A 15887-nucleotide genomic window follows, 5' to 3' on the forward strand; every position below is an offset into this window, starting at 1 on the left:
GTAGGCTATTAACCAGGTCTCTGGCTTCTCCTGTGTTGCGGGTGCTGTGAAGGCAGTTGTCGACTTAGAAAGAGTGTTCAACTGTCTCCACAAGGACAGGGTTGTCGCTCCCTTTGTCCCGAGCATGGCGCTGCAGAGCATAAATGGCACAGCAGGGGCTGCAGGTGGTTCCGAAAGGCAGAACCTGCCACTCATAGATGTTCAGCTCTTCTGTCCTCCGCATGGCTCTCCAGATAAAGCGCAATACGGGCTTGTCAGTTAGCAGCAAGCGGATCTGGTGAAACATCCCTTTGATGTCACCACTCACCACCACCGCATGTTGCCGAAATCTAAGGAGGACACCAAGCAAGGAGGGGCCCAAGATAGGTCCAGAGAGGAGTATGTCGTTCAATGACTGCCCTTGATGTTGGAAGGAGCAATTGAACACAATCCGGTCCTTGCCATTATGGTGCACCATATGGTGTGGAATAAACCAGGACTCAGCAGTCTGGCTGGCTTCCTCTTGGGATATTTTCACCACGTATCCAGCTTGCTCAAGCTTGTGGATCTCCCTGCAATAGGTCTCTGCGCGTCTGGGGTCTTTGGCAAGTCGGCGTTCTGTGCTGCGTAAGCTGGGAAGCACGACTCTTCATTGGTAGCTTGGAGAGCGGTAGCCGGTGACCTTCGGAGCAGGGGGGTAGCATAACGTTGGATGCCATCCACTTCCACTCGAGTGGTGGAGGTCTGGAGCAGAGTGAGGGCCTGTTAGTCCTGCTTGGAACAGGTGGCTATCTTCTCGCTCACATAGGGGGACATGTCCACTTGCCAAAGGCGCTCCACATGCCTGAGGAGCTCGCTGGACAGGGAGACAGTGGAGATTCGCAGGCACTGTTGTTCCACACACTGGGGCTCGATCATGCTGGTAGGACCTTGGAGTGACTAACCCAATCACGTACAAACAGCAATGGGCCCACCAGGCGGTCCAGTACATACTGGCTGTATGGGCATCAGCAGATGTGGTATATCTGAACCTATCAGCACTAGCGGCTGGGCGAGGTAGTGGCAAACCTCTCAGATGTTTGTATCACTTCTATAGTGCAGCGACGGGGTAAGAATGTTCAGTCAGGCACACCCCATCTACTTGCAGGACATGACTCGATTCTATGTGCCTGCTCGACCACTCCGCTCTGCGGCAGCAGGGCGGCTTGTAACCCCTCCCACCCGCCCAAAGGGATCACAGAGCTTCTCCACCCTAGCTCCCCAGTGGTGGAACGAACTCCCCGTCTCTCTCCGAACCTCCCCCTCACTACCCATCTTCCGCCGTGGCCTGAAGACTCATCTCTTCAGACTATACCTAGACTAACCACCACCACACTGTATATTTCACTCTTTTATATAAAAAATAAAATAAAAAAAATAAAAAACCCTTTTCATGACACTTCTTACATGTTGCCCCATCCCAGAACTTTTGGTAATTTGTATTTGTCTTAATACTGTAGCTTATTCTTCTGCCTAGTTGGCTTTGCAGAGGTTAGGTCAGAATAGTGTTCACTATGTGAACTGTGTTCTTGGCTAGAAATAGCTGCACAAAATAAGTATTGTACCTTAACTGAACCTGTGTTCAGCAGTTGTCTATGACCATGAAATGCACTTTTTGTACGTTGCTTTGGATAAAAGCGTCTGCCAAGTAAATGTAATGTAAGCCGTCGGCAGTGAAGGCCTGTGATATCTAGTACCTCTCAGTGGGTTTGTGCAGTGGGGATACCTCCAGGGTGACTGAAGCCCCCTTAAGATGTTCAACATTTTGGTGGACTGTCCGCAAGGAAAGAGCCTCTGGTTGTTGGGGAATATTGAGCTGCTGCACGACCTGAGGAAGGACGACGCTCAGCTCCGAACCATCATCAAGGACAGCATAAGTCTCCATAGCTTTGTCTCCATTGCGAAGGAAGACTTTCACCACCTTCAACATTACGTTCTGTGAACGGTTGGGATGATCAAGGCAGATGTTAGTCAGAGGTAAGTTGACCATTAGGACGGAGGTCTGGATTTCTTGAACCACATCATGCAGGACGGTGAGGTGTACCTCCTTGCAGGTTTTGCATGGTGCTTTAAGTGTCTGCTGCATGGCTTCGTCCACACTTCCAGCATTGTTTCCCCTCTTTGATCCATTTCACGATCTGACTTGTGGTGAGCTTGAATTCAGAACAGGAGTTGAGGAAGTGCTCCTTGCTATTGCAATGTGGACAATATGGCTTGGGTTTGGAGGTGAATTTGGCACGGGCAGGCTCTTGAGGGCTTACTTCTTCTTTTTCACTGAGGAGAGCTGCTGCTGTTTTCTCCTTCGGTCAAGTTGATCGTTGCTCTTTCTTCACTGACTTGGAGCTATGGAGTCTCTTAGCCTGAGACTTGGTCTGAAACCAGGAGGCTAAGTCAGGCAAGGTATAGGTTCGGTCTGTACCTGTCTGTAGGATGCTGCGGCTGAGGCAATGTTCCACAAATCTGTCTCGGTAGGTGGGGGCCTCTTGCTCAAGAGACGGTCGACATGTGATCCACACCTGAGCTCATAACCGTTCTGTCCATCAAGGGTTTTCAGCATGCCCACGAGCGACTGGACTGACAGCGAAGGCATCGAAGGCATCTGTATCTCCGAACTTGATAGCAGGGGCGTTGAAAATGGCGCCTAGCTCACACTGAACGAGCTGCCTTGGCTGACCATACTTCTCCAGGAGTGCCTGCAGTACCGTGCTGTATGGCCTTGGTTCATGCATATAAGCCTTGGCGAGCTGTAGTGCGCTGGGTAGCTTGAGGTGGCCCAGTAGCACTTGATATTTGTATTGCTCACTCAAGTGGCTGTGGCTGCTCAGCAGGTTATCCAGCGCCGTCTTGAGCAGGGCAAAATCGCTCTTGCGTCAATTCTTGAAAATTGGCAGGGTGGGTGGTGGGCCATCAGCAGTTCTATCCCTGGTGCCGGTGTGTGGCCAGGATGTGGCACTGCTGTCAGGCCTGGAGCAGCATAAGGGCCCAGGAGTGTTGGATCTGGTACTGTTGGACCTAGACTGAGGTATGGCATGGTGTGAGCAGAAGCAGGGCTTGGTCCAACACGTCCTGGGGGGGTAGTGGTCTACTGGAGGGTAGAAGGAAGCAGCCTGCACTGGGTTTGCTGGAGGAACCAGTAGATTGGAGTGTGCACTGACCTCAACTACTATAGTTGGTGGCGCCACAGGAGCTACAGAAGGCATCACAGGAGGCACTGCAGGAAAGGTTGCTGCTGCGCTCATGGTTGGAAGTGGGGATAGCTGCCTAGGTGAAGGCGCTGGAGCTGGGGGAGGATTCAGGTTGTGGTGCTGCGGAGTGGAATGCCTGAGGTTAGGAGGAGGAGGCATATTTGCCTGGTCAGCATGTGGCATCCTGGGTAAGGATAGAAACCTAGGTGCCGATGAGACTTGGTCCGGTGTTGGGGCCCCATCTCCCTCCTGGAGAAAGGAGCTGATGATCTTGGCTACCTCTAACTCGTTTTCGGCTTTCTTCAGGCGTCGCCGCCTGATCAGCTGTTTAGTTAAGGCTTCTCTAGCCTCGTGAGCTTCCTCTTGAAGGCGCTGTGCCTCTTTGGCTCTTGCATCTAGACGCTGGCACTCAAAGTCAGCGCTGTGGTCCTCATCTAGCTGGCGACACAGCTCCTCTAGCTCCATGCGCTTTACCTTCTCTTCTAGTATTGGCTGGGGAACTTGCCCACAGATCTTGGAATGGAGAGCACACTTGAGCTGGAGCTGGAGTTGGCTTCACTTCTCTGGGATGGAGTCCTCATCTTGCCACTCCGCCTGCTATAGGAGCGGGGTGGTGGGGTTGGAGGATGATCCGGGTGAGCTGGATATCCAACCTCATAATCGGTCAAGTGTGCAGGGAGATGCCGTTCTCTGTGGGGGCGCCCGGTTGGCTCTTGTGCATCCGAAGCTGCTTCATCCATATCGCCTGGTAATGTGATAACTCATCCGGCTCGAAGGACCATATACTAGAGGTGTAGGGACCTCTGGAATTTGCAGACTGGTGTTTAGAGTTGGGGCGATATGGACCTGACTCCAGTTAGAGAATCAGCGAGGAGGATTCTTCATTTAAGCAGCTTTATTTAAGATGCATTGTCATTGGTGTGTGTGTGTGTGGTCTAAAGAAAATACAAAGGAGAAAACATTACATTACCTTAAAGGCATAATAATAACAATATATCCAGTTACAATGAGAATAATAACATGATTTATCACCCTGGGGCAGACTTACCACCCTTATAGTGTTAGTAGCTGCTATCCGGGTTTAACTGAAGAATACAGTTTCACAATAATCAAAGGCTACAAGCATTAGTATGCCAATTAACATCGGTAGCATATTTGCTCTTGCTAAATTAGCATTAACATAAATACAGTGGCATCAACAGAATAACTCGCAGTACTATGCATGGACAAGGTGCTTTACATCATAATTAACTTAACAATGCTGACGTTTTCCACTGCTACGTTACATACGCGATTATTAATGGGTGTAGCAACCTAGCCGAACTAGCCGCTGTATGACAAACTAGCAACACAGAAATAATACAGCAATTAAACAATATGTTCTAGAATAATTGGCGATTTTGGCCAAATAATAAACACAGCAAACCAGCAAGGCTAACAAGCACAGCAAAATAGTAGAAATACTTACATTGTACTCATTTACGCATAGACATTATAAACAAAAACAACGGTGGAAAAAGAGCCCTTGGTTTTCGCTCACAGTTCCTTCCACGCAGACTCCAAGGAGCCCGGCACATATGCAGGGAGTGACACGATCAGACCGGCGGCAAAAGCAGGCTCTCACAATTATGACATACCATCTAGACGTTCGGTAAACCGGCTAGATTTGGTTGCAATGTGAATGTTTTCTAGCCAGCTAGAATATAGCCAGGCCATGTGGAAGTAAAACCAGGGCTGAATTGTGCTTACTCGGCTACCTTCTTTAAAAGCATGAGCAAATTACAGTATTAAAGAACATTTAACTGCAAAGTTGTTCATGGCCATTTAAAGACCCTGTGCAGTCAAAATCATGATTTTAAAATGCTTATATTATGACCAAAGACTATAAGGTTACTTACACATTGATTTTAAAAGTATTTCATACATGTATGTAATGAATTAGATTTTTTTTTTTCCTCCGCCTGGTGGAGTATTTGGTATTGGTGATTTTGAGACCAAATTTGTGATGTCACGAATATTTCTAATTTGCATTGACCAATGTGCGGTGGCCAAAACACTCACCCAGTATGAATATTTATGTAGTGTGCGCTCCCAAGTTCAGAGCCATGACCAAATTCTCAAATACATATTGTGCGGGTCTGCTGCTAACATTAGCTAACTATCCAGTTCAACAATGCCTTATTGATTTATTAAAGATTGCAGAGATAGGAATGCATCTTTTCACGCCTTGTCAAAAGATCCAAGTCTCCGAAAGGTCTGGATCGATTATATAGAAAAACAAAACAGTGCAAAGTTAGAAATATCAAAGGCGACAAAATTGCGCAGTACCCTACACATTTTACCCCAGATTCATTCTACAATTATGAACAGAAGAGGATGGGTTTTGCCAAAACAACGTTTCTAAAGCCAGATGCTGTTCCAACTATCAATCAAGATCAACATAAGGTCTGTTTGTCTTTTTACTTTAGGTGTTTTACGCATACTGTCTAGCTCAATGTGCATGAAACGCAACATAGCTAAGTAACCCAACCAGGGAATCCTAGATAGATTTGATGCTATCGATAATCGAATTAAGCCTTCGCTTAATACGATCAGTTCACATTAAAGTTACGTAATGTTGATATAGATTATATTATAAATCATAATGTTAGCTGTAAGGAATAGGCCAATGGTGAAAGAAGAGTCACAAAGGCAGTTATCAGCTGGTATTTTGATTTATTATTTTTTTTCCACCCGTCAAAAGGTTGCAGCATATGCGGACAAAAATAAAAAAGAAGAAGAAAATGGAAAATATCAAAAAAACATTACATTTTAAGAAAAAGAAATACAAGGCTCCTCAAATCAACTTAAGGAAACTTAACTTTTCAAAACAAAGAAAACACTAACCAAAAGCTAGGTCCTTGACTATTGGGCCCTAGCACTTGCTGCTTCAAGTAAGTTCCAGGCAGCACTGACCAAGAGGAACTTCTATCCCAGGCTTTGAACTGGAAGCTCCTCCTACAGAGACAAACCATAGTTAACATACAATCAATCAATACAGGCAGACATTATTCCCATGGATAAATAATACTGCAGATAAGGAGAGATTTTTATATCCATACTGACATATAAATACTCACAATAAACATTGATTAGGGTACTTTAAATGCCTATTCCCTCCTAACTTCTTAAACCCCCCTCTGTACTCTACCACACTTGGTGCAGTCTGGGTCTCCCCTCTAGAAAATATTTTGGAATCTTCCAGTTCCTGTTTGGCAGTCGGTGCTCCTACGTGGGGTAATCACCAGTGTGGGAGAGCACAGAGACCAACACATGGTAATTTGTGACCCAATACATTTCAATAAACCTTTTTTAATTCCTAATGTGCGTTTCTGTTAATTATGTATCTGTAAATGGTGTTAGTATGCATACTATGAATGATAAACAATGAACTGGCTTAAGCTAATGTTTGGCTAGCTTAAGCCTCAACACATGTGGTGACCAGGGCTGTATTAGGCAAACCCTGTTAGGGATAAGTGCAATAATGATGTTAGCTTAGCCACTACACAAGTATCAACAATTCTATATGCCAGCAAGATGGTATTATAAATAATATTGAGTGTTACCGTGTGTAAAGGCCAGTGTGCATCTTACTTACAGGGCATGGGATAGCCCCATGACATTAGCCATCCTAACCTCACTTTACTTCGCTGTCGATGATGTTTAGCCCGAACTGACCGGTTCCGGTGTTACACCGAAATCTGTGAAATAAGATATAAAAGGTTGCCATTTGTGAAATAACTTTTCAGTAGATTCTCTCATTGTATATTTAATTTTCTCGAGTTTTATAAAAAAAATATGGTGTCTTTAAGCCACTGAGAAATGGAGGGGCACCTAGCAGACTTCCAATGCAATAGTAAGGAACGTCTGGCTAGTTAGGATGTGAAAGCTATAATATCTTTTTGCACAGGATATGCTACTATACTGACAGGAGTCCCAAATATAGCAATCAATGGGCATGGTTGCAAATTTACTCCAAGTATGTTGGACTTAATACTGAAGAAACCAGTCCAGAAACATGTAGATTTGGGGGGGGGGGGGAACATATGGCTTAGATAGCAAGGAGAGCCATGACATCTATCACATTTGTCTACTATGTCAGGATATACAGTCCCCTCCAAAAGTATTGGAACAGCAAGGCCAATTCCTTTGTTTTTGCAATACACTGAATACATTTGGGGTTGAGATAAAAAGATGAACATGAGACAAGAGTTCAGAATTTCAGCTTTCATTTCCTGGTATTTACACCTAAACTGCTTAGAACATAGCACCTTTGGTATCAGACCACCCAATTTGTAGGTGAGCAAAAGTATTGGAACAGAGAGTATTTAAGTAAATGAAAGCAAATAACACTTAATATTTGGTAGCATATCTCTTGCTTGCAATAACTGCATCAAGCCTGCGACCCATTGACATCACCAAACTGTTGCATTCTTCTTTTGTGATGCTTTTCCAGGCTTTTTACTGCAGCCTCTTTCAGTTGTTGTTTGTTTCGGGGGGTTTTTCCCTTCAATCTCCTCTTCAGGAGGTGAAATGCATGCTCAATTGGGTTAAGGTCTGGTGATTGACTTGGCCAGTCTAAAACCTTCCACTTTTTCTCCCCAATGAAATCCTTTGTTGTGTTGGCAGTGTGTTTTGGGTCATTGTCTTGCTGCAGGATGAAGTTCCTCCCAATTAGTTTGGACGCATTTCTCCGTAAGTTGGCAGACAGAATGTTTTTGTAGACTTCTGAATTCATCCTGCTGCTACCATCATAAATTACATCATCAATAAAGATTAGTGAGCCCACTCCAGAAGCAGCCATGCAAGCCCAAGCCATGACACTTCCTCCACCGTGCTTCACAGATGAGCTTATATGTTTTGGATCATGAGCAGATCCCTTCTTTCTACACACTTTGACCTTTCCATCACTTTGGTAGAGGTTAATCTTGGTCTCATCAGTCCATAAAACTTTGTTCCAGAACTTTTGTGGCTCATCTCTGTACTTCTTTGCAAATTGTAATCTCGTCTTCCGATTCTTACTACTGATGAGTGGTTTGCATCTTGTGGTATAGCCTCTATATTGCTGCTCTCTAAGTCTTCTTCAAACAGTTGACTGAGATACCTTCACCTCTGTCCTGTGGAGATTGTTTGTGATGTCACTGACTGATGTTTTGAGGTTTTTCTTCACAGCTTTCACAATGTTTCTGTCATCAACTGCTGTTGTTTTCCTTGGTCGACCTGTTCGATATCTGTTGCTCAGTACGCCAGCGGTTTCTTTCTTTTTCAGGACATTCCAGGTTGTCGTACAAGCTATCCCCAATGCTTGTGCAATGGCTCTGATCGATTTCCCCTCTTTTCAAAGCTTGCTTTTCTCCCAAAGACAGCTCTCTGGTCCTCATATTAGTTTATATTTTATAACACAAATGCAGTTTTCACAGGCAAAACCCAAGGCTAACACCAAGAGTAGACATTCAGAACTATTTATTGTTTAACCAATCAATCTAACAGGACACATCTGGGCAACAAGAAACACCTGTCAGTCACATGTTCCAATACTTTTGCTCACCTAAAAATTGGGTTGTCTGATACAAAAGGTGATATGTTGTTTAACAAATCTAGATAAAAATATCAGGAAATAAAAGCTGAAATTCGGATCTGTCATCTCATGTACATCTTTTTACCTCAAACTCAATTGTCTTCAGTGTATAGCAAAAACAAAGGAATTGACCTTGCTGTTCCAATACTTTTGGAGGGGACTGTATTTCAGAAAAATGAACACTATGTAGAACTTTGAATTGGATAAGTCCAAGACGAGCACACGAAGTGGTAGACCGTATCCTATCTATAGCTTCCTCCCAACACTCTTCACTTAATTGTGTTCCCAATTCCTTTTCCCATACCTTCTTAATTTTGATGATTGACTGACTGCCTAATGACAGAATAAAATCATATGTCTTCGAAATCATTCCCCTCTGTTGTGGATTAAGTGAAAGCAAGCTTTCCCAAGGCTGCTTGGGAGGAACAGAGGGGAAATTAGGAAAACACGAATTACGAATTTGAAGATAATGAAACAAATGAGTTGCAGGTAGGCCATAAGCAGACGACAAGTTGGCAAAACTGTCGAAGACACCATCTACATACAAATTCTGAAAATGTTTAATGCCCTTATCATACCATAAAGAAAAGGTGGAATCCAAAAGTGATGGGGGAAATAAATGATTGTTGTTTAAGAGACCCAGAGAGGATGCAGCTACAAATTTAAAATGACGTCTAAATTGATACCAGATCTTAAGTGTGTTGAGTACCACAGTGTACTAAGAATAAAGTAAAGCAGATGTAGAGGATGCCCTACAAGACGATAATTCGAATTTACACCAAGAAAATCCAGGAGATCCTACCCAGTAACAGAGTTTGTGGATTTATGCCGCCCAATAATAAACTTGAAAATTAGGTAGGGCAATTCCACCGCTAAATCTGCATCTCTGTAATAAAGTTTTGCGAACCCTTGGAGACTTCCCAAACCAAATAAAAGAACAAATTATCTTGTCCAATGAATCGAAAAAATGTTTTGGCAAAAATAAAGGAATTGATTGGAATAAGAAAAGAAGTTTAGGTAATATATTCATTTTAACAACATTGATCTTGCCAATTAATGAAAGGGGGAGGTTACTCCACCTCTGAATATCAGATTTTATTTTTGAGATGAGGGGAGTTAAATTCGCCAATGAAAGGTTAGATAATGAATTTGTCACATTAATACCCAGATATTTAAAACCTGAACGACTAAATTGAAAAGATAGGTCTGATTGCTGAAGTTGCAATGCTGCAACGTTGACAGGAAAACATTCACTTTTTCCCAAATTATAACCTGAAAAGGAACTGAAGTTCTCCAGAATAGATAGAATAACAGGAACATAGGCTGCAGGGTCAGTTACATACAATAACAAGTCATCAGCATATAACGATAAATTATATTCCGCCTCATTTCAAATGATACCTTTAAATAGGGGGAGGACCTTAATATAATAGACAGTGGCTCGATGGCGACGGCGAAATGCGAAGGCGATAAAGGACAACCTGACGAGTTCCGTGTTCGAGAACAAAATAATCAGAACGAACATCATTTGTATGTACACTAGCTTGAGGAGACATATAAAGGAGACAAATCCAAGAGATTAATTTTTCACCGAATCCAAATTTCTTTAATACTGCAAACAGGTACTCCCACTCTACACTGTCAAATGCTTTTTCAGCATCTAGGGAAATTACAATCTCAGGGAGTTCAGCTGAATGTTTAGAGTAAATTATATTACGTATGTACAAGTATTAAAATACAACTGATGTCTCTTTATAAAACCATTTTGCTCTTCAGACATAATATAAGGGAACACAGTCTCTAAACGAGATGCAATTGCTTTAGCCAACACCTGTGCATCAGCATTAAGTAGAGATAATGGTCTGTAAGAACCACAGGAAGCCGGATCTTTATCCTTCTTAAGAAGGAGAGCTATTGATGCTTGAGTCAGAGGTGGTGGTAATGAACCATGTTCCAATGATTTGTTGAACATAGATAAAAGCAATGGGGCCAGTATTCCAATAAATGTTTTGAAAAACTCAATCGGAAACCCATCCGGCCTGGAGCTTTATTAGATTGCATTGCTTTAATCGAATGTGTTACTTCTTTAAGAGAGAGTGGGGTGGGAGTCCAATTCTTTTGCGGAATCAGGATCAATGACAGGATTTGAAAGATTTTCAAGAAATTCTCTCATTTTTGTATCATCTGTTGGGTATTCAGTCTTATATAGTGAAGAGTAAAATTAACTAAAAGTAGTGTTAATTTCCATGGGATCTGTAGTAATGACGTTAGAAGTGTTTTTGATTTGAGGTATCAGGCATGACGCAGCTTGTCATCTTAGCTGATGCGCCAATAAACAACTTGCTTTGTCGCCATGTTCGTAATATGAGCCACGGGTACGTAGTAACAGCTGCTTAACTAACTCTGGAGAAGGATTCCGTGCATATCTGTGATTGAGGTTACTTATCGCAGATGTAAGTTCTTTAAGCCTAGTATTTAGTTTATTAGAATTATTTGCCCTCTATGATAAGATTTAAGTGCCTCCCAAAGTAATGAACACGAAGTGGAGTCATTCTGGTTAAAGGCAAGGAAATTATCAATAGAGGTCGAAATGAACTCACAAAATTCTTTGTTTGCCAAGAGGAGGGAGTTGAATCTCCAAAGCGGAGGACTACGTCTGTAAGTAGGTAATTGAATATCTAATGATAAAGGTGCATGATCAGATATTACAATGCTTAAATAATCAGAGGAAACTACACAGTACTTCCAGGAGTTAAGAGTACCGTCTATAAAAAAAAAAAAAATCAATTCTTGAATAAGAATTATGTACCTGAGAAAAAAAACATTTTTTAGATAAAGGATTACGAAATCTCCAAGGGTCAACGAGACCATTCTCTACATAAAGTCAGAGAATGTCTTAGACATAGCCGATTGAGACAAGTTACGGGGATTAGACCGATCCAACACTGGGTCAAAAACACAAATCCCCTCCAAAAATTAACAGGTGAGTATTTAAAAAGGGAAGGTTGCTTAATTTTCTTATTTATTAAAATGGCAACCCCTCTTGCTTTAGAGTTAAAGTTGGAATGGAAGACTTGACTCACCCAAGGAGAATGGAGCCTATGGTGATCTTTAACCCTCTGGGGTCTAAGGGTAAAATGAGGCACACTGGTGATTGTGCGATGCTCTGACATTTGTGTAAATTTCATCAACTTTATATACAGTGATTCCAAAGTGTTTCATATCTTTGTTTTCAGCACAAACTCAGCTACAATAATATGGCAGCAGTAAGTAGGTCATAATCATGTGTGGATTGTAAACTGCTCTAAAAACACACAAACTGTAAACAGTAGTTTTGAACATGCACAGGAATGTTGTAATAAAACACACTAAACAATTGTGACTAAGACTTTTGGTCACTGAAATGTGTTCTTCAAGGTCTTGGGTATCAAAAGATGACAAAATATTTTAGCAAATCCAATGAGAAATATAAAATAAATTGCTAAAGGTTAGTGTTGTGAATACTATTTTTCAACACCAGGTGAGAATGGGAGGGCAAATGGCCTTTCCGTAATGAATATGCATTGGGTAGGAATACCTGCCAGCTAAGTAGGCTGTTCACACCTGGCCACAAGCCTCCCCACCACTAAGACAAAGACTCAGTGAGCCATTTAGAAGACAGAAACAAAGACATCTTTTGATTTTAGAACATTTACTGAAGTAAACTGCATGGAAGATGAGATGAGACTGGTGTACTCTTGCAACGCCTGCCTGGCCTCTTAGCTAGTGGTTAACTAGGCCGCGTTTCCTGATCAACATCTCTGCAAATATAATAAAAACAAAATTGTTAGGAAATGTGAAATCAAATCAAACTTTATTTATATAGCACATTTCCTTCAACAGGTGAAAATTAAATGTGCTTTACAAAAAAGGGACAAACCACTAACTAATGAAAACAAAATTTATGAAATGTGTCATCATATACAAACAAAGAACCAAACAAACACAACCAGACGCAGAGAGGTAGCCTATAATTTTGAAAAGCAATGGTTAGAATCGTTCGTAGTGTGGGAATTTACAAGCGTGCATATTAGTGAATATTTCTACAAACACACAGAGAATGTAATACAGCACACATTTACAAATAATGCAAGCTATCAACGAAACAACATTAGCTAAACTAAATAAACACTGATATTCCAACTAAACTACATGCAACTCATCAATAACAATGCCTCAATCTGAAGTAGGCTAGGTCTGTTTAGCTAAGTGGTTATTTTATTGCTGTTTCCCGAACTTATTTACAGTATGCTAATATCGATTGTGCAAGGACATCAGTTTTAGAATCCTATCCACGCCACTACACGCCAGGCGTGAGCTATTTATTACGAATATGATCGAAAAACATACAGTCTACCTGATACTTCTAACACAACCAGATGCAGAGAGCTTGGCCTATAATTTTGAGATGCAATAGTTCGAATCGTTCGTAGTGTGGGAATTTTCAAACGCACATATTGCTGGATATTCCTACAAACACACAGATACGTTGCAATACAGTACACATATTTACCAATATGATCATAAGAAATATACTTACGCATGAAGTTGATCCTCAGCTGGATCAGTTCGCTGTTCGAAATGACACCGCTCTTCATCAGTGTCGGCTTCCGGACGGACCATTTTCCAAAATTAAACGAAATGTTCACCTCAAAAGAAGTGAATTAGGCGACACTTTGACATTCTATCCCACTTTCGCAGACTTGGCATTTCTCACATGGATCTCGCATCGCCCCTCCTTTAGTCTCCTTCTATGGAGAGTAATTATAATGTTGTTAACATGTGAATGCGATTTGGGCGGACTTCCTGCTGAGCGAAATTCACATAGTAATGAGTAAAGTTTAACGAAGCATACATGGTGTAATTGATCAAATTTAAAACTTTTAAAACAATTCATATTATTTGCCAATGATCGCATTGGATAGTCGCGATTCTAAGGTTTCTGTCAATGTTTTTGTTGCGTCTGTATGATAACAGCACGTGAAGTTAATCATCCAAATAGAAACGAAAGTTAATTTCATCTTGTCGAGCTCCGCCGGCGGAGCTCTCGACCCCAGAGGGTTAAGCTGACATTTGGAAAAAAAATGCAGCTGGCAAACGCTTTCAAAGTTCAATAGCTCCCAGATAATAGGGCCTAGGACCATCAAACCACTTCTAAAGTGTTCACAGACAGCGGCCCCGAGACGCAGAGCCTATGCTTTGGGCATTATTACCTCGTGCAATTTTACACTAATATTTCCAATTGTGACTTTAAGCTGACATTTGGAAAAAAATGCAGCTGGCAAACGCTTTCAAAGTTCAATAGCTCCCATATAATAGGGCCTAGGACCATCAAACCACTTCTAAAGTGTTCACAGACAGCAGCCCCGAGACGCAGAGCCTATGCTTTGGGCATTATTACTTCGTGCAATTTTACACAAATATTTCCAATTGTGACTTTAAGCTGACATTTGGAAAAAAATGCAGCTGGAAAACGCTTTCAAAGTTCAATAGCTCCCAGATAATAGGGCCTAGGACCATCAAACCACTTCTAAAGTGTTCACAGACAGCAGCCCCGAGATGCAGCGCCTATGCTTTGGGCATTATTACCTCGTGCAATTTTACACAAATATTTCCAATTGTGACTTTAATCCGAAGGTGTGTCTCCTGTAAGAATACTATATCAGAGTTTAAATGTTTCAGGTGGGTAAAAACCTTAGATCTCTTGATAGGATTACCCATGCATCTGATATTCCAACTAATAAATCTGACAGGTGTGCCTGTCTCAGCAATGCTGGGATTTACATTGCTGTTAATCATTCATGTGAAATGAACAACAAAAATACAAATAGCCATAGAGAGCCGAGGTGGGAAACCCTCCCCCCAACAAACACACAAAGTCCCCATATAAACACTGAACAAAGGAGACAGCAGTGTATCCCTCAGTAAAAGAAAGCCGTCCACAATAATTGTGAAAACGACTCGGAGAGTAAGCTGAACAAACAAAAAGCAGAAGTAAAGAAAAAGAAAGGACTACTACAGATTTCAAATCTTATTAACAGTATGCACAAAGACATGCATACAATAATAAAGAAACCCCCAAACAACTCCAGTTTAGAAATATTGTTTTGTCTGATGACAAACATTACAGCAAAGTAACAGCATTGATAATATTAAATGTCTTAAATCACCCTTGTCCAGTTACCGCTCAGACCAAATAAATAAAGTATAAGCAATACATTAGCATTGTACAAAAAATAATAAATAAATAAATAAATAAACAAATAACATTAAGTCAAATAGAGGTAGAACCAAAGATGTAGAGCGAGATAGTGCATAAACAAAATTATTTCACTGATCTTTAAGGACACAAATAAAAATTGTACTTCGTGGTACACAACCGTGACCTAGAAAAGCACTGGAATATTGAAGAGAAGAGTACAAAAATAAAATACTCTTATGCGCTAATAAAAAAAATACAAAAATAGCGCTACCCTTGTTATTGTATCAACACAGAAAACAACCTATTTGTGCAAAAGCAAATATCTATCTATTGTAAACGGATTGAATTCACAAACTGTAAACAATTATTACAATGATAACCTTTTAGCAGCAACCAAGAGCCAAGTGTAGTTGCACACGTAAGGGTGCAGAAGAAAGTAGTCAACTCAGAACTACTATATCTCACCCAGTTTTCAACGTCTTAACATAGTCTTTGGCCTCCTCCGCTGAGTGAAACTCCCTCTCCACGCCATTGTAAGTGATATGCAGCCGTGCTGGATGAAACAGACCATAACGAACGCCTTCAATGTCACGGAGTTGACGCCTGACATTGTTGAACGCAGCCCGGGCTATCTTGGCAGTGTGGTCGGGGAAGACCGAGATGGTCAAGTCCCTGATCTCGATCTGACGGAGCTCTCTCGCACGGCGCAAGACGTCAACACAGTCACTGTAATAATGGAATCTTACCACAATAGCTCGTGGTCGTTCACCAGGCTTCGGCTTAGGTTGAAGGGTCCGGTGGGACTGATCCAAAACCGGCTCCTTAT

Source organism: Anguilla anguilla, chromosome 4 (genome assembly GCF_013347855.1).
Source record: "Anguilla anguilla isolate fAngAng1 chromosome 4, fAngAng1.pri, whole genome shotgun sequence".
Taxonomy (NCBI): Eukaryota; Metazoa; Chordata; class Actinopteri; order Anguilliformes; family Anguillidae; genus Anguilla; species Anguilla anguilla.